The sequence below is a fragment of the Leucopleurus acutus genome (assembly GCF_964270905.1).
Source record: "Leucopleurus acutus genome assembly, chromosome: 8".
Classification (NCBI taxonomy): Eukaryota; Metazoa; Chordata; class Mammalia; order Artiodactyla; family Delphinidae; genus Leucopleurus; species Leucopleurus acutus.
The window spans coordinates 9,449,689-9,473,269 of NC_139151.1; the positions used below are offsets into that span (position 1 = coordinate 9,449,689).

At 51.6% G+C, this 23,581-nt stretch overlaps 1 protein-coding gene across 1 annotated transcript in view; it reads right to left on the bottom strand.

Annotated features, from left to right (window-relative positions):
* Window positions 1-23,581, bottom strand: part of PKNOX2 (PBX/knotted 1 homeobox 2) — a gene marked incomplete at its 3' end in the record, with an annotated part of 257,006 nt that overhangs the window by 174,476 nt on the left and 58,949 nt on the right. Inside the window, exon 2 of the mRNA XM_082845810.1 lies at window positions 9,949-10,018. The remainder of the gene's footprint in view (window positions 1-9,948; window positions 10,019-23,581) is intronic.

Here is a 23,581-nt window from a genome sequence, read left to right on the forward strand (position 1 = left end):
GGAATTCAGTGACCCCTAAGTCCTTGAGCATCCCATGAGCCTCTTCTTCACTCTCCAGACTACTCCTTTTCCTCCCTGCCCCATCCCACAAAAGCCAGGAATTCCTTCCCTTGGGTGAGTCACCATCGCAGGCCCCTGGGAATCCCAGGTGATGCCATCCCAATGGGGGCAGGCAGGCTAGGACCAGGGCCTCCGCACAGCCCGGCCACGGTGTGCTGGCCGGGAGACTTGGGGAGGGGGCAAGGTCCCCAACACAAAGCCAATCCCAACTGCTTCATTCACGAGAGATGTCCTAGTGCAGTGGGAAGTAGGCTTTGGGGTCGTGTGGACTTGAGTTCACATCCCATCTACTCCTCTTTCTAGTTGTGGAACAATGAGCGTGTTGCTTAACCTGTCCGATTAAGCCTGGCTCTCTGATCTGTTCTATTATTAGAGGACCTGCCTCACAGCGTTGGTGGGAGGGTTACAGCAGATAATGCACTGAACAGAAGCTATTCTTCTTCAGCCTCCTGGATAAGGATAATAGTAGGACTCCCGACGTACTCGACAGTACTGGAATCACATGGTACGGGGAACAGAGCTGCCACCCACGCTCAGCCAGCCACCCAAGCTGAGCAGTTTCATGATGAAAAAACCCACCTTGCAGCAGGGAAGACTCCCTCAGGAGAGACCCAGATGGGTCACTTGAATGTGATACACTTTCTTTTTTTTAAATTGGGTTTAAAGTTATAAAACAACAGCAGTGAACTCCTCCTGCGCCTGCAGGTACTTGGGCCCACGTGGGGACTGGGGGCATGAATTACACTCACCCAGCCTCCCCCATAAGGCCGGGTGGTCCCGAGCCCAGACACACCCGCCGTGTGGTCCCCTGCACCAGAAAGCGGCTCCACACCGGTCCCAGGCCGGAGGTGGGTCTGCCTCGTGGACCAACCTCACAGGCACCCTCAGACGCCCACCCCCAAAACCCACCCCAATTCAGTCCTAAGTATTCCTAAGGTGCCTTCCCATTTCCCGCTGTAATAAATGGCACAGAATGCAAATGGAGCTGGATGTGGGACCCAGATGTTTGCACTAATTTAATGGAGGGAACACCTTGGATTAAACACTTTGCAAAACACTCACAAATAGGTTCAGGGCATGAAAAGCCTCCCAAACCCCTGGCACTTGGCTCGGCTGCCTGGGGCTCCAGGAGCGTTGCCCGGGGTGGGCAGGCATGGGGGAGAGACCAGAGCAGGGTGGAGACAGGATGCCTCCAAACACAGGGAGAAAGTGAGGGAGCCAGGTTCCCGGGAGGGCTTCCAGCAGATTCTCCACCGGCTGGGGCTGACTCCACCAAGAGGCAGGATCTGGGAGGGTTGGGGATGGTGGTAGGCAGCGTCTGCCTCCCCACGTGGGTGACGGCTCGCCTGTGAGGACCCACAACGGGCAGGTGCCTCCCTGTCCTTAGGACTCAGCTCCAACCTGGAGGCCTCACTGCCCACCTGGCTGACATCCAGTCACCCACCTGCACGGAACTGGGGCCTCCAGGCCCAGAGACTCCAGGGAGGATCAGCCTACTTAACCTTTTGGACCTGAGAGTGGGTGGGAAACCTCTCTCAGAAATTTGGGCGTTATTTGCACAGCAGTGCTAATTTCTCTGAAGCTGCTTCTTCCTTGCCTGCCCCTACAGCTTAGGGTGCTTCAAAAGCTCAAATCCTGTGCACCTACCAAGCCCCAACCCTCCTCTTCACCTTTCACCCACCCATCCATCCATCCCCTCAGCTCTGGAGCTACAGAGATGAGTGACGGCCGGCACCTGCCCTGGTGTTCACGGTCCCAGATGCCATGTGATAAAGGCCCTCAGGGAGGCATACTGTGCAAGCAGGGAGCTCGGGACAGTGCAGCAACTAGGCACAAGAGGGTCAAAAGACCAGTGGAGAAAAGGGGAAAAGCTTACCTAGCAGAGGGAACAGCACATGCAAAGATAATGAGGCACAGAAGACGGGGCAACGGCTGAGACTCAAGAGAGACCATTTGTGTGGGTCCACTCGGGGGATAGGTGGCACAAATGAAGATGGGCCCTCTTCACCAGACCCCTCCTCCCACCCCGGCCCCTGGAAGTCCCCATAGTTGGGCCAATGGGGAATCAGTTCCCATAATAATTGCTCTGTAAGCCTCAGAGTTCCGACACGGCCTGGATGACTCTATATTCCTGAAAACAGAATCCTTAATTTTCAAACACAATGATCACTTCAAGTGTGATAACCATTATAATAATAACCCCTTACACTTGCTTTATAGTTTATAAAACACTTTCACATATCTCTTATAATCTTCCACCAACAACCCTTCAAGAAAGATAGAATAGGTAGTGTTAGAATTCCTGCTTTCTGAATGAGAAAATTAAATCCAAAGGTCCCAGCTACCTAAATAACAGGGCTCAAGCTCAAGCTCATTCACTCATTCAGTGCAGCCCAGAGTGTTTGTTGAGCACCTATTTATGTACCAAGAAACCCTTCAGACTCAGAGCATAGATAGCATGGTGGGGATGTTAAGATGGTTACAAGCCTCGGTGAAGAGACAGAACATGGGCACCAAGGGAAAAACTTCAGGGCAAAAAGCAAAGCACTGAAACTCAGGAACCAAGAAAAACATAAAGCACTGTCTTCAAACACTGCCTCACACAAACACACCCTGCGGCCTGCACAGACACAGGCAACAGGCATATGCCCTTATCACATAGGAGGATGCGAGCCGTTTCTCCTGGACTTCCCCCATGCTCTACAGCATGGAAGGCAGACTCCTTTATCCTCACATCCCCACCGCTAGCTGGGCAACAGACCAGAGCCAGCAGCCGGGAGCCATCTGTGGGGCCTGGGTTTCGCCCATCCCCCAGCACACACACAGACGCACAGGCCCTCCCAGTGCAGGAACCCAGGCATTCCAGCACGGGGACAGCCCAGGGTGCAACAGCTGAGGTTCTAGTCAGGATGGATGGATGGATGGATGAATAAATGGGATGGATGGATGGATGGGATAGATGGATGGGATAGATGGATAGATGGGATCGATGGATGGATGGATGGATGGATGGATGGATGGATGGATGGATGGATGGGATGGATGGATGGATGGATGGTTGAATAGATGGATAGACGGGGAGGGAAGACTGGGAAGCATAAGAGCTTTCACCTACCTAGAGGTAGAGCCTGCTGGGTCCCCACCACTGGACCCAGTTACAAGTAAACACTGCCTTGCTCTCTGATGAGGATAGACTATCCTCAGTGCCCTCTGCAAAAACAATACCCACTTCACAGGATCCACGTGAGAATGCGCAACAGGAGATGCTGACACACCTAGTGCAGGGCCTGGCACACAGGGGGAATTAAGGCTTTCCCACCCAGGAAGTAAAGGTAATGGATGGGCAAGTAACTCTGCAGAGCCCCCACAGAAATCAGCCTCCTGCCCCGCCCCCATTACCCATCCTGGGGTTTGGAGGACTTACTAGAGAAAACCTCTCCATCACTCCACCCCCTACCCCTTGGTTCATTCCTTCATTTTTTCATTCAACCAAACCAAACTTGCAGGGGGCCTCTCGTGGCCAGGGATGATTCTAGGTACTGGGATTAGGAGAAGAATAAGATTCAGTTCTTAACCTGGATAGATAGATACATATGTTTGAGGTGCTGTGACAACGCACAGGGTGAGGGAGGACAGCAGTGTTTCAGGAAAGGCAGGAAGCGCCGTGAGCAGTAGTCAGAGAGGAGATATGTGAGCTGGGTATTGCAGGAGGCACAGGGGCTATTCAGGACGACGAGATTCCAGGCAGAGGGAACAGCAAGTGCAAAGGCACTGAGGTGTGAAGTGATACAGAGTATTTGGGGGGAACTGAGCAACCTGGTATATTTGGGTACCAGGAATAGGAGTGTCTGTAAGTAACAGGGAGGAGGGAGCTATGAGGCGGGCAGGAGATGAAGCAGGAAAAGTAGACAGGGCTGAGCTGTGAGGCCCCTGGCCAGCCAGGCCAAGGAAGCCACAGACAGTAAAGAACCCCTGGGGATGGAGGAGCACAGGCATGACGTGGGCACACGCTCACAAGAGCGTTAATTAGGCTCCAGCTATTGCTGGCATGGTGCTAGGCTCCTCCACATACAGGAGGCTAGCCCTCGCTCAGTCTGATGATACATGAATTTGACAAGGTCTTCTCCTCTTTGATTCAGGCAATTATCGCTGGAGAAATGGCCAATTTGGGAGCAATTTTTCTTCTCTGAAGAGCCAGGCTGGCCGGCTAACAGTGAAGGCCAGGGGAGTGTTCCTGCATCACCACTGCCACCACCCACAGCCAGAGCTGCTGGGAGCAGTGCCTGGAAATCCCGAAGAAGCTCTGGGGATCTGGGAAGGACTTGAGAAGGGTAATGGTGGAGGCCACAGGAGCCACAGAGGAAGCGTAAAGTGGGGGGAACCCCTCAGGCTGGATAAAGATTGATGGGTACCTGCATTTCCAGAGAACTGGAGAGAAAGGCCAGGTGGGTGGTGGCAGCCACCTCGTAGCTCCAAGCCCTGCAGGAAGCTTCCCGAGGCCTGCTTAGCAGGGAAGGTTCTCCCTCCCCTCCTTCCTCTCCTCCCCTCCCTCCCGGCCCCCCTTCCCTGTTCCTCTCCAGAAAGGTTTATGGAGAAGACTCCAAATAGCCCCTCTCCTGCAGTCACGGTCACACCAACTGAAAGGAGATTTAATTAGCAAAATCTCGTTAGGCAAACGAAATTATCCGTAAGACAATAGTCCTCTGGACAGGGGGTATGATTAAACAAAGCCATTAATTGAGAGAGTCGCTTTGGCAGCCCCCGGAAGCACTCAGCTCTGGGCCAGCGGAACAGACCCGGGCCCCTCCGCCCGCCCCACCCCCTCCCCACGTCATCTCGGCTCTTCCAGGGCCCTTCCAGTGGGGGCTGCAGACCTCTCTCTCATCAGCGGCCCCTCTGCCGCCACATTCCTGCTAAAGTGCCTGATTGCATAATGTCTATTTGCATAATGTAAATTGCAATCTCCTAGCTCGGGAGGCAGGAATCACAGAACAGCCATTATTTTTTTTACCACGCCACAAAAATTCTACATTTAGAAAGCAGATTTGCAGCTCAGAAAGCCGTATAAATCTGAATCTGCCACAAATGTCATTAAATCACACCAGTTAAGCCGGACCAACGAAGAGCCCCTGTCACTGTTCTCCGCACACTCAAGGACTCCCAGGCCAGATGGAGGCCACGAAAAAATGGAGGCCGTGGCAGCGGGGCTGCAGCAGGAGCTGCAAAGGCAAGAAATTCTGTCTCGTAAACCTTCACACACACACCCCACGCACAGGCCCCACCAAGACCTGGCGGGCAGAGGACGGAGAGGGGGCGGAAGTGGTTTGAGTTATTTCTAAGCTTGTTGCCTGATTTCTTGAGGGCACTCGGTCTGCAGACTTTTAATTTATGGAGCAGAAGAGAGTATGCGGGGAAGAAGCCTGCACCTTCCGCAAAGGGAAGGGGAGATGCCAGGTATTTCACGCGAGGGTGAAAAGTCCGGGCCTTCAGCAGCTCTTTCATGACCTTTTTCTGTCTTCTCCCAAGTCCCCTCCAGCCAAGTGAAGGAAAACCGGGGACAAATCCTGCCCTGACTGGGCTGGGCTGGACCGGATTCTGAGCTCCTTTTAAGAGCTGTTTCCTAGGGGCCACTGGAGAGAGAGGTGAGTCACAAGGTCCCTAGCAAAGGGCCTTCCCTCCAACAACCGTTCATGATTCCAGTTTCCCCGCAGCCATGTACCTGGTTACTTTTTTGCCTCTTTATTGCTCATTCAATATTCATCTGTCAAAGGGCAAGATGCTAATGTGTATTATTAAAATATCAATAGTTCATGAGTGAACTTTTATGGAGAGTACAGCTAAAGGAAAGATGCTAGACCATCTCTGTCAGCAGCAACGGAGAGGAACCGTCTTTCCGTCTCTACTTTTTCCTAACGTACTGGGTGAGTGGATGGCTGAACCATTACTGTATACATATTGTGTGCCAGGAATGGCTCTAGAGCTCGCACGTGCTGGATTTCATTTAGTCCTCACAGCCGTCCTGGGAAGGGTGTACAATCCCGTTTCCATTCTAGAGACAAGGAATCTGAAGACCAAAGAGATGTATGCAGAACCACAGAGGTTCTAAGTCATGGGGCTGAGACTCAAACCCCAGCTTTGGACTTCAAACCCAATGTTTTTCCCCCCAAGTTGAAGCCTTGAAAATACAAATGATCTTTTAGGTTTTTATCTGTTTCCTTCACCTGCCCAAATTAAACATTGGTTTCCTGACCTAAGTTTCACAAAAGGGGAAAGGAGAGAACAGGAAATCATTCCGTGCTTTCACACAGACCCATTTCCACAAAGCCGGCCTCCACTTTAGAGGTGTCTAAGTCAGTTCCCAGAATCTTTTCTGAACATTTAACATCTTAGAACTGAGGGTAATATTGGAGATGATGTCACCAGACATCCCCTGTTACAGGAGAGTAAACTTGAGATTCTTGGGGCCGCATAATGAAGTGATTAAGTCTCTAGGATAGAGTCATAAGTTCGATTTCAACTCTGTGACTAACTTACTGTGTCACTGACTATGGTACCTCTCTTGTCTCTGAGCCTCTGCTCCCTTTCTGTATGTAATACCAAGATAGTAACAGTGTCTCATGAAACAGTGCGAGGGTTTCAATAAGAACACGCACATCACGTGCTGAGCAGAGTGTCTAGCATGTAGTAAGTGCTCAACAAACGAGTTATTACTATTAATATTAAGTCGACTTGTGGAAGACTCCAAGACTCTCCCACCAAAACTCTTCATCAAAACCAAGCCCCTTTGCCCCTCGCTTCCCTGCCCCTCCCTTTCACCATTAGCCATTCTCATATCTTGGCCCTGGTTCTGCTCCCACCCTGTGCTTGCTTGAGTTTTGTTTCTATCCCCTTAAGTCACAACAAGGCATCCAGGGTACTCAGATTCTCTTCCAAAACTTAGCTGCATCCGGGTCCCGAAAACGGCAAAGGAACTGGAGCCTGGTCCTCAAAGGCCCCGCCTCCACAGGTTACAGTGTGTGTGGCAGAGAGGAAGCATGGAGAGGAGAGGACACGAGGATCACGGAGGAAGGGCTGCCCGCATAGCCCACGCCCCCTGCACACCCTGACAGACCCAACGGCCCCTTCGGTCTGATCTTTGGCTGAAGCCTCCCCCAGCCCGGAAGGCCAGGGAGTGGAGGGTGTGGGGGCTATGCCTGGGAATGAAGGGCTCAAGGCTTGTGGAGTCCTTGTCACAGGTCTAAGGCCCTCTCCAGACCTGGCACTTCAAGCTGTGGGTTGCAAACTGGACCCATTCTTGCAGAGAAGGACTATAACGTAGCGCTGGGGTCCGCAGCCTGTTAGGAACCGGGCTGCACAGCAGGAGGTGAGCGGCGAGCTAGCAAGCTTCATCTGCCGCTCAGCATGGCTCGCATTACCGCCTGAAGCATCCCTCCCCTCCCCCACCGCACCCCCACCCTCCCGATCCGGGGAAACTGTCTTCCACGAAACCAGTCCCTGGTGCCAGAAAGGTTGGGGAGCGCTGTGGTACCAACTGCAGGGCCTCCTAACACCAGCGTGTCCTCGGGGAATGCCCCCCTGGGGGCGGAGCCTAGCCTGGCTGTAGGGGGCGGTGCCTTTAAAGCCAGACATTGGGTGGGTTTAGACAGTCTGGTTCTTGGAGGCAGGTTTCCTCAGCTGCCTCGGGAGTAGATGAGGCTGTGCTGGGCCAGGCCTGAGTAGTGCTCCCCAAAGACGGCTGCTACAACATAGTACCCCCCAAACACACTCTTCATCTGATGTGCTGTGGGTACTCCTGCTTTGAGACGTGGCTGCAGGGGCAGTGTCCATGTCCCCTTCTCTAAACCCAGGTGGGCCTTTGTGCCTGCCCCCAACCAGGGCAACGTGTGAACGTGATACTGCCGGGCTTGGGCAGTGCAGCCCCGTCGATCCACGTTATGAAGATGTCCAGGCCACGTGGAAAGGGCACGTGGACCTGGTGGACAGCCCCAGCTAGCGCCTCAGCCAACAGCTGGTATCCACCCCCAAGGGATGAGCGAACGAGCCTCCAGATGATTCCAGCACCCAGCTTCTGCCCCAGCAGAGACCCCAGGCCTGTGGCTCAGAGGCAGTCTCCCCACCGTGCCCTGTTTGAACGCCTGACTCACAGAATAAAGGAGCATAATGAACGGTGTTAAGTCACTGTGTCTTGGGGTGGTTTGTTACACAGCCATAATAACTGGAACACCACTTGAATTAAATTAGAATGTTTGCTGTTTCCCTCTCAAATCCAGCCCTCACTTCAGACTTGCAGACTGTTCCCTCCTCCGCAGGTCCCGTCCCACCTTTTCTTCCTCCCCCTCCAAAAGGCAGGCTCCTCCTTAGCAAAAAACACTCCCAGGAAGATCCTTTGAATCTTCCCCTTTCAGAGTCCCAGGACCTGAAGATCCCCACTCTTCCCCGTTCCTCTGTGCGGGTCCCAGAGTGTCCCTACGAGGGAGGTCCCCCAGGTGTGGGTGGGCCCGGGCCAGGAGCCCGGCTGTTCTCGGGGACGGGGACGGAACGTGCAGACTTATTTCCCCTACACGTATCCCGGTCTCAGGAAGCTTCACGCTCGGCTTGCTCCTCTCATACTGACTTGACTGATGAGGTCCCTCTAACCTCCGGTGCGAGGAGACATCGATTCTCGCAAAGGTCATTATCTTCCTACTCTGGCTCCCCCCACCCCGGCCCGATCTCCTAGGTAGGCTTTCCTGGAACAGGATGGAGGGAGGCACCCTTCCCCGGCCCGGTGTCTGGGGATCGACCACTCCGAGCCGGGCGGAAAGGGGATGCCCTGGGAGCCGCGCCCTGTCAATCACAGAGGCACCAACACTGCCGCGCAGGCCATTAGGCGGAGGGCCGGCGCCCTGCTCACTCACCGGGCAGCCATCGGCAGGATGTTAGACGATCGCAGGGCGGCCATTCTTATGATTTATTCAAATGCTCATTACAGTCAATCTATTTTTACACAGAGGTGAAGATGTGCGCTGATAACGTTTAATCATTTAAAATTCCGTGGACTGGTTGGGAGCCAATGTACTATCAAAGTCGCAGCCGCTCAGCCCCCGGGAGCCCCCGAAGCAGGGTAGGGAAGCTGTGCAGCCCCAGGCCAGCCCTTCCAGCTGACATTGCCTGAGCGGCGCCTAGGTGGAGGGTGCAGAGGGGAAACAAGGCGCAGGGGATCCCAGACTAGCCTCCAGGAGCTCACAGCCTCGCTCAGGGCACACAGCGAAGCGCGGGCAGAGGGATGCCCAGCAGAAGGATGAGGCGCAGCATCTCAGAAGAGGGAGAAATCACTTCTAGCTGGATCACCGAAGGAGGTCGCAACGAGCAGACTGGACTTAGGCCAGGGCCTACAGGTGGGAAGCCTTATGCCAAGTGGGAGAACCAATATGAGGAAATACACAGACGGATAAGGCGGGGAGCAGCTCCTGTGCTGATGGAAGGGAGGCGACCAGCAGTACCTCCTTTTTCCTCCCTCGTGTCTCTCCAGAAACAACCAGACATAAAAGCAAGCGCGAGCTATGAACTTGGCCCAGGTCCTCCTCTCACGGCCTCCGAAGCTTAGCCTGCCCTTGCAACCTCTAGAGCTTTCCCTCTCCAACACTCATGACACGCGTAACACATCATGTCCACCTTAACGCACAATCAATACAGTCTAATTAAATAGGATGTCATGTTACAGGGCCTCTTCGTCACATTCGGACCTCATCTAATTAGAGGTCCACTGTATTTCACATTCTGACCAGCTCATTGAGACAGAGCGCGTCTCTCACACAATGCATGGCTGTGAAAGATCGGGTTCAGGGCTGGTCTTTAACCCATAACCTTACTGACTCAGCATGGAAAACGCCAATCAGAGTTACTCACAGTTCACAGTCCCTTTTCTGGTGAGCGGCATGGAGGACGGCAAGCCTCAGAGTCCTGCTCCAGAGTCAACCTGTCAGCGAAAGAAAACATCTTTGTAGACTGTGTATGATTCTGCTGGGAGCCAGCGCCAAGATCGGATGGGGGTAAACTCAGAAGTGGGTCCCGCCCCGGAGCACAGCCAGGGCTGGCAGCCCTGTGTCCCCATTGCTGAGCGGGGGCAGTTTCCTTAGCAAGGAGCTCCTGGTGCAAAACGACGGTTGTTTAGAGGACTAACCGGGACGGAGAGACAGGGTTTCTTGCGAGTTTCATCCCCTTCCCCAGAGAAAAAGAGGCTCATGGCTGTGGAGAGCGCTGAGCTGACCAAGGCAATGATCATTTGCCGATGCCACCTGTCTGACGGAAGACCCCGTGCAGGGGGACAGAGCTGAGCAACCCTTGGGGAAGCTGGCAATCTGTATGGGGGAGCTGCCCGAACAAGCAAACGCCCCCGCTGATGCTGTGGTTTATGGCAGGATCATGGAAAGTCCAGATGTAGGAGGGCACTTTCAAGTAAAAGTGAAGAGTCCCATTGGGTTAGAAGGGAGATGTGCATGGAGAAAAATGATGGGGGCGTGACTGGAAAGATCAGAAAACATGACTGCTTTTAATTCTCTTCTTGGGATAAAGCAATAACAACAAGAAGAAGAAAAACCCAGCACACATTTATCAGGTGTCTGCTCCACGAGCTACACTCTCCAGGTGCAGCAGGAATGAAATCCACAGCTCCTGTAATAAAAGTGCCGCCACGTCAGTGGTGAAATAAGAATATCATATGAAACATCACCCAATAAGATGAGAACATACATAAAGTAGTGCTGAACTATGTGGTAGAGACCATAACTCTCTCTCCACAGAGAAACGAAGTTGGCAACAGCTGGGGCCTTCAAGGAAGTTTTCAGGGGGAGGCAGACCTTGACCGGGGTCTTGGAGGACTGGTCAGGAAAGATTCGGCTGGTGGAAGAAGAGAGAGGGTATTCCAAGAAAGGGAGCACTCTGAGCAAGGGTGACGGGGGAAAGCATGGAGTGACCAGGGACAAGGCAAGGGCTGGGCCGCCTGAGAGACTAGAGGAGGGAGTAACTCTGAGTAAGCAGGGAGGGGCCAGAGCATCTGGGCTCCGAGTGTCGGGCAGAGAGGCCAGGCTTGCGCTGTGAGCTCCTGGAGCCACTGAAGGTTTTCCAACAAAGGAAGGTCATGAAGAAGAGGACACTCCCCACCCCACCGCTCTTGAGTATTTTCCTTTTAATTAAGACAGAGAGGCTCCCTGGAAGAGGTAGAATTTCAGATAGAAGATTCAGGCATGGGGTGTAATACAACGCGCTCATGGAAAGATGTCCCTCTTGTTCATGATGATGTCGCCCAGGAAGAGGCACTTCCTCTGGGGCTGTCTACTAATATCTCCAGGACCAAGACTGGTGACTCACGGAAGGACCTCGGAGACGAGACCAGACCCCTGAAGGCAAGTGCGTGAGGATGACTGCACCTTATGCGTCTTTATAGCCCAGCATGTGTCAGGTTCTCAGCAAGTGTCTGTTGAAATGTTCAGTGATGGACTCTGTTCATTCTAATCAGTTTCCACAACCAGCCCCTGGCTGGCAATGGGCTCCAACTCGTAATCTTCTAAACCACTGACACATTGCTACTGAGCATATGTCAACTCAGTACAGGAAGTTTCTCGGCTGAATTGCATGGAGTGGGGATTTATCCCTGCCCTCTTGGGACTGTCGAGACACCAGCGACTTGGAAGAAGACACGGCAGACTTGCCATTTGCACGTGCCGCTAAGCTGTGAAGGAAGCCACTCTGCCGGGGAGATGGATTCTGATGGGCAGTGTTATAAAACTTTGAACAAGCTAAAAGGATGGCCCAAAACTAAAAAGTTAATTTTTTCCTCTACCAGTTTTTAGTTCTTGCACAATAACATCATGATAACCATAAATTAAATAAATGTGAAAATTTTTAAAAATTTCCCACAATCCCATCACTCTAAACCATCATATTATTACAGTCTATGCCCACAGGCAAATCCAGTTTAATTTTTTACAGAGTTGTAGAAAAAGATTGGACACGAATAAATATACCAAACCCTACTCTTCCATTCAAAAATCAATTGCAAAAATCACAGATTGGGGTGACCTGTTTCTTTTAAAAAAAAAAAGACAAGGGTTATTTGAGTTAAATGCAAGCAGAGGTAGAGCCCTGCCAGGGTAGGTGTTGCTGCCAAACCCATTACATTGATCCTAGTTGCCTAAATAGCTATACGGTGGCCAACCAAGGGGAGAATGGTCCCCTTAGACTTATCAATCCACATTACTTTTAGATGCAGCTGTGGCATCATGTTTTAATAAATTTGACAGTGATGAGTAGAAGAGAGAGGTGAGCAAAGACATCTAGCTCTTTTAACTAAAGTTAAAAGTTTAGTAGTTAAAAGCACAAGCTCTGTAAGCAGACTGTACAGGTGTCCATCCCAGTCCCACCACTTCCTGGCAGTGGGCCCATGGGCAAGTTACTTAACTTCCCTGCGCCTCGGTTTTTCATCTGTAAAATAGGGCTAATGAGGGTTCTGCCTCTGAGGTTGGCTGTGAGGGTTTAATGAGTTCATATACCGTAAAGCGCTTAGAACAGTACCTCACACAAAATAAGCACTCATTGCATGTTAGCTTGTCATTGTTGTTATTTTCCTTATTAGGAGGCCGTGAGACAGAAGATATGGGAGAAGAAATTAGAGATGGACCTTCATTTGTCCCTCTCTAATATGACCCATTGGTCCTCTCTAATTCTACTGACTAAAGCAACAATCTCTCTCCCACATGGTGGTCCTCCAAATATTTGAAGAAACGATGTGACAGAGAGGCTGCGTTGCTATACACGGTAGAATTAGGGCTAACTGATAGATATCAGAGGAAGCCAATCCTCAGTTCAATGCAGGAAAGACTTCTGTAGTCCTATGCACCATCCAGCAATGAGTTAGGCTTCCTTGGAAGGTAGGGAGCTCCCAACACGGCAAAGGGAATCCTGTATTGGGTGAGAAGATGCCCCAGAAAGCATGGTCTCCCAGACTTGGCTTCCCCATCCATAAAATGTTAAAAAACATTCTGAGACTGGGAGGGTTGACAAACATGCATATTGATAAAACATTAATAGTGTCTTCTTTCACCACCATTTCATAAAGTAATTCAACCCCCAAAAGTAAGGAGAGCAAAAAGGACCACCTTAAAAAAAAAACAAAAGGACCACCTTAAAAAAAAAAAAAAGGACCACCTTTTGAACTCTTTGAAGTGAATGGAGCATCATGAAAAGCATCCCCCCCACCATCTCTGTCTCTTCTCTCTTTCTGTCTCTATCTCTCTCTGTCTCTAACTGTCCATCTCTCTCTCACACACACATATACACACATATGTGCACCTGCAACCTCTCCACATTGTCCTTGTTTTTCACTCCTCACCATGCACCAGCAGACACGTACTGGGGAACCACGTGCGTGATATTTTGGGGCCTTCCAAAGCCAGCAGCCTGTAGTCCTGGAAGGCAAGTGGTCATGTCAAAGGCCTTCAGACAGCGGCCCTGCAATAACGCAACCAGAATTGAAACTCAGGCCTACCTTACTCACCATGAAGATAAACTTGAATCATAAATGGAATTGAGCATTCACATTTATAAGTATGAGGACATTTATGAAATGGTAAATGAGAGAGCTGATGAAAGTTCATTGTTAAGAGGTGGGGAGAAGTATAGAAGAAAGCTTCCCACGGGAGGGAGCACACTAGAACTTGACCCTCCATGCCCAAGGACAGCTGAGCGAGCTCCCACGAAGCATCCTAGGTAAGTTGAAAGGAGGAACAGAGATGAGCCTGGGGCTTAGCAAGGACCACAGAAGGCACTAGACCAAGGGCGTCATGGGTTCACACCCTGAGTCCATCGTTCACTTACCGTGTGATCTTGGACACGGAACTTTAACCACACCCTGCCTCAGTTTCCTCATCTGCAAAATGACAGTGCTTGACTAGATGATCCTTAAACCAAAATTCCATCTGACATCTATACATCTCTGAAGCTGCCCAGACTCACCCCCATATCACAGCTCAGTTTATGATTGTGGGTAAGAGTAAAGACACGGGAGTCAGACAGTTCTGAGTTTAAGCCTGGGTCCATCACCTTCCTAGCTTTAACCTCTACAAACCTCAAGGTTCGCACCTTTAGAAGGGGGATAAGGGTAGCGCCTTTACGTGAGCTGATGCGCCGAGAGCATTTTGTGCAATGCCTGGAACATATTCATAACGACGAATGAGGCTGCAGTTGCTGTCTTTCAGCGTTAGGAGGGCTAACAGCCCAGGAGGGCTAGCAGAGTCTGGATGGGAAAAGGGAGACAAATCAAGAAGCCTGAGGGCTTCTGCATTCATCCCACTGCCTGTGACAGGCTCCTCTGTTACTCCCCCAGCCAGACCTTTAGGATGAGGACAGATCCTGACAACCTGTTCTCAGACCCCGAGAGTCTCCCTGGATGGTCCCCATCTCTGAGAAGCCTCTGTAGGCACATAAGCAAAACTCCCAAAAGAGAAAGAAAACTTGAATAGACCCTCCCAGGAGGAAACGCCTGCAGGGCCACTCGTCCCCCCACGGTGTGTCCTGCGTCTCCCACCTCATCACCCGAGTCCCCTCTCTGCTCCACGTCTGCTCCCCTCGCCCCCTGACGACAGCTCGCCGTGGTTTACGTTAGTCCAGTGAGGCTGTCAGCGACAGCATCACAGACCCCGGCCACCAGGCTCTCAAAGACACAACAACTGGGCAACCGAATACTGAGAGGATCACCTGGCACTAAATGTGTGGCTCTGAGAAACGTACCCACGCAGCACTGAGGGTGCCACGCAGGCTTCCTCAAAGCCTGGTAAGAACAAGGCTGATTCCCCACTGTCCTCAGCCCCCTGGGCTGCAGGCAGTGCTGGGCACCCAGCTGCAGAGGACCTGGAAATTGTCCCTCAGCCATGCTCCCCAGGCCCCGTCCAGGCCCGAGACTCTAAGCTGGACCCCGTTCCTGTAAGTGGGCACCCTTGGAGGTGAGAAAACACCGAGACCCGAGACGTGCTTATTCTCCATCGGGAGCACCCCCGCTCTTCTTCCTGGCCCATCGTCGCTGACCTGCCGCAGGCGTCCTTCCCTCTCCCCAGGGCCCCCAGTCGGTCTCCTGGCCTCCAGCCTGGCCCCGCTTTTGCCCACCCACTACCTCCCGCGGCCTGGGATCTTCCTGAAACACAAATTGCGTCATGTTTGTTCCTCCTCAAAACCCTCCAAGGACAGCTCAGTGCTGGCAGAGGTCACCCACTGGCAGCCCCTAGCTGGCCTCTTGCCCGTCTGATGTTTTTGTAAATTCTGCCAACATCTGAAAAGTGGGACATTTCACATTTGAAAATCCAGGCTCCTAAGTTTTCTCTAAAATTTGGATGACCTAACAACGCTGATCTTGCATTTCCACGTGGCAATCACCAGATGACGCTGAGTGTCAGAGGCCCCCATTTTCATCAGGCACGGGTCCTCCTGTTTGCCCCCCAGAGAGAGGACAGGTGCGCCTGGAAGCCGCTTCAGTCGCAGGGCGGGGCACCTGGAGGCTGACGCAGGCCGCTTGCTGAGGGTTCAAGGTGACAGCACGGAGGTGGCTCATCACACTCTCAGATGCGCTGTTCCCAGCCAGGCCCACCAAGGGTCCCTCCCTCTCTCACGCCCCTGGGCAGCTCCTCCATTCCAAGTCAGGAGACAGCCGGCAAAGGTCTTAGGGATTTTTCCAGGAATGCCAGTGACTACCAGGCAGGTGCTGAAGAGGCCCCACCCCGGGGTCCAGCCTCTCCTCACCCCCAACTCAGTGGAGGCTGAGTCCCCTCCCTTTATTTCCATCCAACTGTTCCCATCAAAGCCCTAACAGCACATATTTTGTTAATTGTACAAACCTAATGGGGGAATGCATTGGCAAAAAGGGTAATGGCCGTCAGACCAGCAATAAAACAAAATTAATGGCCCATAGGAAGAAATCATGTCCACTTAATCCCGGCTCTGAAACTCTAATAGAATAATGGAATACCAGCAGAGGGGTTTCTCTCTCCATGCAGATTGCTTACACCATGTTAATCACTTGCAAAGCAGGCCACATACCACTCCGCTCACATGACCCTCCAGGGAAAGTAGCAGACCAGAAACATTTAGTGCCAGGCTCGTTACTGACACGCATCGCCAGCGGCAACACCTTCCCCCATCCCTGCCTCCCCAGGTGACTCCAGGACAGCCAGTGTGAGGTGTCATTGCGAGCCATCAGGTGTGGTAGGCCGGAAAGTGAGACACATGATACCTAATAATAGCGGACGTTTGTTGAGCGCTTACTATGTGCCAGACACTGGGCTGGCTGAGCACTTTCTAGGTACTGTATTATAACAGCTTCATCTTCTGGAGCTGCAGAGTCCATCAAGATAGCCACTAGCCACATCTGGCTTTTTCAATACAAATTCTAATCAATGAGAGTTAAATAAAATCTAAAATTCAGCCTCAGTGGCCGCGTTTCAGGTGCGCGACAGCCCTGTGTGGCTAGTGGCTGTTGCACTGGACGGTCTTTCCATTGGCACAGGCGGCCGTGCTGGACAGCGCTGCTCCAGAACTTCGAGACCGTTTTAGCTCGCCCATTTAACAGATTCCGAAACCAAGGCACAGAGAGGTGAGGCAAGCTGCCCAAGGTCGTGGCTGATCTGGGTTCTAGCCCAGGTCTAAGTCAGCCTGCCTCCGGAATCCCGACCCTCCACACAATTTCTTGATACAACCAGCAGTCCAGGCAGCTGGGAGGCCTTTGGAGGGAAGTGGGCTGTCGAAAGGCCCTTCTGTCCGCTGAAGGCCCCACGACCCCCAGAGAGCAGACAGACCCCAGTGCTCCACTGGGGTCTCCCCACAGTGAGACCACTACGGGGTCTCAAACCCGGGAAGGTCATCTGGAGAGGGAGGTCTTCATACATCACCCAGCCCAACCTCCTTCAATTTATGGGTGAAGAAACCAATGCACAGAAAATTAAGTGGCTTGTCCAAGGTCAAACAGCTGATTAGGAACAGAGTTAGGACTACAGTCCAGGTTTCCTGACGGCCGGTCCTCACTGGCCGAGGGAGAGGACAGAGCCATGCCCTGAGAGAAGGTGAGAGAAGGAGGCGGTGTCCCTCCAGCCTTCCTGGAGGGTCCTGGGCCAGGTCAGAAGAGGCTGAGATGCGCCTAGGGGTACTCGGCTCCGAGGAGAAGAGGCAAGGGAAGAACGAGGGGCAGGCGCCAGCCTAGAAACTGCAGCGGTTCGAAGCATGATACTGCATTGCTACTATCTTTGGGGAAAATAGCATAGCAGGATCTATTGCAATTAAAAATACACATACACTTTTCCTCAGCCGCCCTAGTTTGAGAATGTATCCTATAAAAAGAAAAGTACCCAGGCATGAGGATAATGCAGCAGCTTCTGCAGTGGGACAAAGTGAAAAACAAGCTAGATGTCCACCAGTAGGGGAAGGTTTGGGTAACCTGTGGTACAGCTATACTATCAATAAACGCAACTATTCCAAAGAACGAGTTAGAGCTACATCTTTTGCCGTGAGAGATGGCCGTAATGTTCCAAGTAAGAAAAGTAAGTAGCAGACTGATGTGTGCCGTGTGATTCCATTTTTGTAAAAGCGGACAAAACTCCAGATTGAGCACATCCACGTGCATAAGTCTGTGAGCACAGAGGTGGTGTGGAAGGAACAGCCCGGATGTTCACGTGGGTGCGAAGGCCCACCGTTGTTAGCACATCTTTGCCTTGTTTCGGGTTGCAGAGAGCGCTGCCCCTTCTGTAATTTTTGAAAAGAAACTCAATAAGGAAAAGAAAAGTAATTGATATAAGAAAGAAAAAGAGGTTGGACTTCGGAGGCAGCCAGACCAGACTGCAAACCTGCTTACGTACTGGCTGCATTGCATCGGGCAATTTCCTCAACCTCTGTCCATCTTGGTTTCCTCACCTGGAAACTGATGATAATAATATCATAAAGGGAGGTTGAGGAGAGATGGATGAGAAAATGAATTTAAAGCTACTCAACAGCCTGGGCCTTTTTATCAATGTTGAGGGACTAGTCTGCCCAGTACACAGAGGTACTTTCTGGATCGACCCTGCTGGCCGCTGTCATAGGACTTAACCAGATGCTTCTCAAGGCCCCCATATTCTGCCTTATATTACAGTTCTATTATGTCTATCTCCCTCCCAGACCATAAGTTCTTTGTGGGCAGGAACAGTACCCTGCTTATTTATTCATTCATTCGATCATCCGTTTATTCCATTTATTATTAAGTTAATAATAACTGAATAATTATGTCTTAGGCATATGCACCAAGCACTGTGTCTGACATTAGAGATGTAACAGTGAACGAAACAGAAAAGTCCCTGCTTTCGTGGGGCTCGCATTCTCATGGGGGAAACAAACTATAAATACAATTAGACAATGTCAAGAGATGATAAGCAATAAGAAAAAAATTCAACAGGCTTGGGAGCAGAAGTGACTGAGAAGGGAGGGGCATCTTAGAGAGAGGAGACAGGAAAGAGCCTCAGAGCTCACTGAGAAAGTACTCTTCGTGGCATATGCCGCAGACCCAGTGAGGTTAGTAGTTATGCAAACGATGTTAGTTTAAGAACAAAATAAAAATAGATTTGATGGAGAGCAGAGAATAATGAAGACACCTTAGAAAACGTCCCTTCACTTCTGGGTATACACCCCAAAGGATTGAAAGCAAGGACTCAAAAAGACAATTTGTACCCCATGTTCATAGCAGCATCATTCACAGGAGCTGAAAGGCGGAAGCAACCTAAGTGTCCGTGGACGGATGATGGATAAACAAAATGTGGTCTCTATGTAAAATGGGATATCGTTCAGCCTTAAAAGAGGAAGGAAATTCTGACACGTGCTGCAATGTGCTGGAGAACATTATGCTACGTGAAGTAATCCAGTCACAGAAGGACAGATACTGTATGAGTCCGCTCACATGAAGTACCGAGAGTAGTCAAATTTACAGAGGCAGAAAGGAGAATGGCGGTTGCCTGGGGTTGGGGGAGAAGAGATGGGGAGTTTTAGTGAATTGATACAGAGTATCAGTTTTGCAAGATAAAAGGGTTTTGTAAACGGATGGCGGTGATGGTTTACAACAATATGCATGTGCTTAATGCCCCTGAGCTGTACATTTAAAAATGGTTAAGACGGTAAAGTTTGTTACGTGTATTTTACCACAGTTTTGAAGAAGAGGATAAGGGAACCCAGGGCAGACAGAGAGAGCAGGGAACCCCAAGTCTCTGCAGCCACAGCGGGGGGAACACAAGAGACTGGGGCTCCCAGGCCAGTTGGCCAACAGGGGTGGCAACTTTCCTATGGAAACATCTGAGCCAAGGTGATTCCAGAGGGCTGAGGCTGGACAAATGAGACACGATTTAGGGTGAAAAAGAAAAGGAACTGGTGGGAGGTGGACGGCGACGGAGAGCCCTGGGCCCCTTTCTAGTCTGAAACGAAAGACAGTCAAGGAATGTATCTACAGCAATAAAACGGTGAGCAGGAAATCTAAAAGGAGAAGGAATCAGAGGCCAAGAACAAGAGGGGAGGATCTGGTCTTCCAGTCTGATTCGGCAGTGAGCGGTATGGTGTGCTGGAAAGGGTTTTAGACAGAACCTAGGGGATGGTGCTGGTTTTCCCGTCCCTTTCTGTGTGTCACCCTCACTCTCTGGGTCTCAACTTCTTTGTCTACTGAACCAAGTGGCTGGATCAGAGCAAAAGGAATCTTAAGGTTTTAGGGGTCCACAAACCCCTTGAGACTTTATCCAGAATGGTATTTGTGTGTACATTTTTCTTTAAAGAGATTTCCAAATTTTATGAAGCTTTTAAGGCTGTCCATGTCCCCAGAGAGATTAAGAATCACGGGAGGAGATATTCACTAGGCTCACATTCAACTAGAAATTTCTAAGATTCTGAGAAATCTTAAACTAAATACTAACAAATCTTTGGGCCTAAAGAAATCAAGATGTTTATTCCTGCCTTGCCTGCAACAAGAGATATTATACAAACGAAGCAAAATAATGATATGTTTTGAAAAGTTAAAATTATTTCTCTCGTGCAAGTAAAGATGGTTATTTTTGTTGTTTCATGGAAAGCAGGAACATTTCTGCACCAGGCTTACAGGCAGAGGAGGGAGGCCAGCTTGTCCGGGTCCTGCATCCCGGACAAAGGCCGCACGGCAAAGGGATGGGATGTGCTACGGGTCAACCCTCCTTCGATGGAAAATGAGAAGGCCCTTGATTCCCCTTGTGGAGAGCGGTCTAGGCCAGAAAGGAGAGTAAACACAGCCTCCCCAGGAGGTGCAGCCCAGGCAGAACACATGCATCCTCTTGTGCCAACAAGTCGTCATCTGGCATAACTTGGGAGGAAACTGTCAACTGTGTGACTGGGAAAGTGGCAGGCTGAGGATGTGTCAGGGAGAAGAGCGCAGGCAGAGGACAGCATCTGCCACCAGAAAGCAAGCACTGAAAACCTGCGTCCTGACGAAGGCAGGGTCACCAGGGTGCAGGGGACCTCAGCACAATGGCAGCACCAGCCAGGAGGAGCAGCCCTGAGGCAGTGTCAGAACCACGCACTGTTGGACCTGGATGGGACTTCAGAGACCCTCTATCCCGCCTCCCCTTTTCACATTTGCAGAAACGGATTGACAGAGGGATGGAGGCTTACCAGGGAAGTCCAGGATTGGCAGCCTGGCCAGTAGCTCCCTTCCTTCATGTATAAAATGTGTTTTGCACGCCAGACGCTTTACTAGGTCGGAGATCAATAATAAAGGACAAATCAGCTCCCCGCCCCCAAAGAGCCCCGTCGAAACGGGAGAGACAGATGCCAGCTGACTAAGGGGCGAAATGTCATCCAGCAGGTATGTAGCCACCACAGAGGAGGGCTCCCCGACTTCAGGCAGATGGGGGTGAGATGGGGACCCAGTCGCTCCCTCTCAGACCAGGCAGTGCCAGGGGTAGGGGGAGTGTTCCCTGGGCGGGCAAGCCAAGCCTACAGCCGCCAGCATCTGAGAGAAGGGTGCCCGGCACAGCAGCCCTGGAAAGGAGCCTGGAGGGTCCGGCCCCGCGGGGAGAGGCCCTGTGTGGCAGGCCAGGTCCCTCCAAACAGCGCTTCCCGCTCGCTCATCGCTTCCTAACTTGCCCCCGGGGCCTGGTCCTGAATATTGCTTCATAAATAACAGAAGAGGGCTCCAGCTTGCTCAGCTGGGGTGAGGCAGATGCGCACAGCACAGCTGATTACGAGGGAACTGGCTGAGCTGGGTGGTTCTGGAATGCGGATTCTCTGCAGAGGGGTGGTTCTGCGGAGCAGGCAACCACTCAGCTGGTGTCCCCACCTGGATCCCCAGATCACAGCGGGATGCTGAAAGAGCGTTTGTTTCCCATTGTTCTGAGCCACTAATTTGGCTCGGGGTAGGACCCCAATCTGAGAACAAACGGAGTAGGAAAACTGTACCTTTCCTAAAGGAGACCCAATTTCACCATAAACAGGGGAGGAGCGGGCGGGGGCAGATTTTCCGAGTCCACCGCACGCGCCCTCGGCCTCCCTTGCAGGCGTCGCCCGGCTGCCCTGCCATCTGCCGAGCCTCACCTGCTCAGGGCTCCTCCGCGGTACCTCCAGCAGGGGACAGATGACTCTGATGGCAGTTAGGTAAAATGGGATCCCTTGCTAGCAGTAACTACCCAGAACAGTCTCCCTCCTGAGCTGCTGACAGTCTCCCCCTGGCACCTGCCAGCCAAAGAACTGGCGGGCGCCACAGGCCGGCACAGGCCACCCTCCCCGTGCACAGAGGGGACCGCGGAGGCCCTCTTCGGGCGGGACTTGATCAGAGGGCCCTCTGTCGGGCTGCAGGAAGGCCGGCCTGGGACGCCCCTCTGGAATGACACAGAAGCCGCTCTGTTTCTGGCAGAGTGAAGAGCGAGCACCCTCCAGGGGCAAAGGAGAAGGAAGAGCTGGCGAGCAAGGCCCCTGCAGCAGATGCTTTCTCAAGACTGATGGGTAAAATCTCCCGGAAACAAGAGGCCCTTCTCATAGTGAAACTGCCGTCTCGTGGCTTAAAGTAACCGAATTGGAGAACCTTCCCGGTGACGGTCTTGAAAACAAACTAGCAACCCTACCACTTTACTCTCAGCCTCCCAGCAGACAGGCCAGAGTTTCTATGACAAAGAAACCAGCATGTGATTTAGCTGTTCAGTAACCTCATAAGTTCAACATATGGGTATATAGTATAGTAGGAAACACTGGAAAGTAAACAAATTTTTTAAAATCTCTGAGCAGTCAAATTACAGGTCACAAAATCTTTCCACTGAAGTTTGTGAACCTTACTCACAAGGACACTCCCTGGCTTTACTTTGAGCTTTTTACTGATTTTATGTGCATTTCTAACAGGCTCAGTTATCTGGTCCCTTGGGCCTCAGCTGATTCGAAGCAATAAAAGAGGAGGGGGCTTGGGCTTCGCCAGAAGACACGCTGAGGGGATGGAGGGTTGACCAAGGAGATAACGAAGGGAAACGTCGCGAATCGTCACATAAGTTTCAGTCACGGTCAGGAGGTTAGGGAGGAGGTCCACTGCTGATGTTTAAGACACCTTTGGAGGACTTTAAGAAGTAAACCTTCAGCTATCCAGAAAATCCCAAAGAAGTCTCCTTCTTTTTTTTTTTTTTTTTTTTGCGGTGCGTGGGCCTCTCACTGTTGTGGCCTCTCCCGTTGCGGAGCACAGGCTCCGGACGCACAGGCTCAGCGGCCATGGCTCACGGGCCCAGCCGCTCTGCGGCATGTGGGATCTTCCCAGACCGGGGCACGAACCCGCGTCCCCTGCATCGGCAGGTGGACTCGCAACCACTGCGCCACCAGGGAAGCCCAAGAAGTCTCCTTCTTGATGCTTCCAGGCTGCTGGTTTCTTCCCGTAGGTTGTCTTGATCTTGTTCAGAAGCTGCTTGTATTCGTTCCTGGTGGGCTCATTCATTCACTCACAGGCATTGACTCTTTGGATGCTGGAGCAGCCCAACGATGTACAAAGCTAGATGAAGGCAGGGGTTGTTTTGATGCATCACACACACACACACACACACACACACACACACACACGCACGCACGCACGCACTCCAGGGGCACCTATTACACATTAGGTGCTCAACAGACACATGTACAGATGTTAGAAAACACATCTGGAAATGGAGGGACAGGCCAGTCAGACTGTCTTTTTCAAAAAATATTTATTTATATTTTATTTGGCTGCGTCAGGTCTTAGTTGCAGCACGTGGGATCTTTGTTGCCGCGTGTGGGACTTTTAGTTGCGGCATGAGAACTCTTAGTTGCGGCATGTGGGATCTAGCTCCCTGACCAGGGATCGAACCTGGGCCCCCTGTACTGGGAGCACGGAGTCTTAGCCACTGGACCACCAGGCAAGTCCCCAGACTGTCTTTTTTCTTTTTTTTTTTTGGCTGCATTGGGTCTTTGTTGCTGCGCACAGCCTTTCTCTAGTTGCAGTGAGCGGGGGCTACACTTCCTTGCCGTGTGCGGG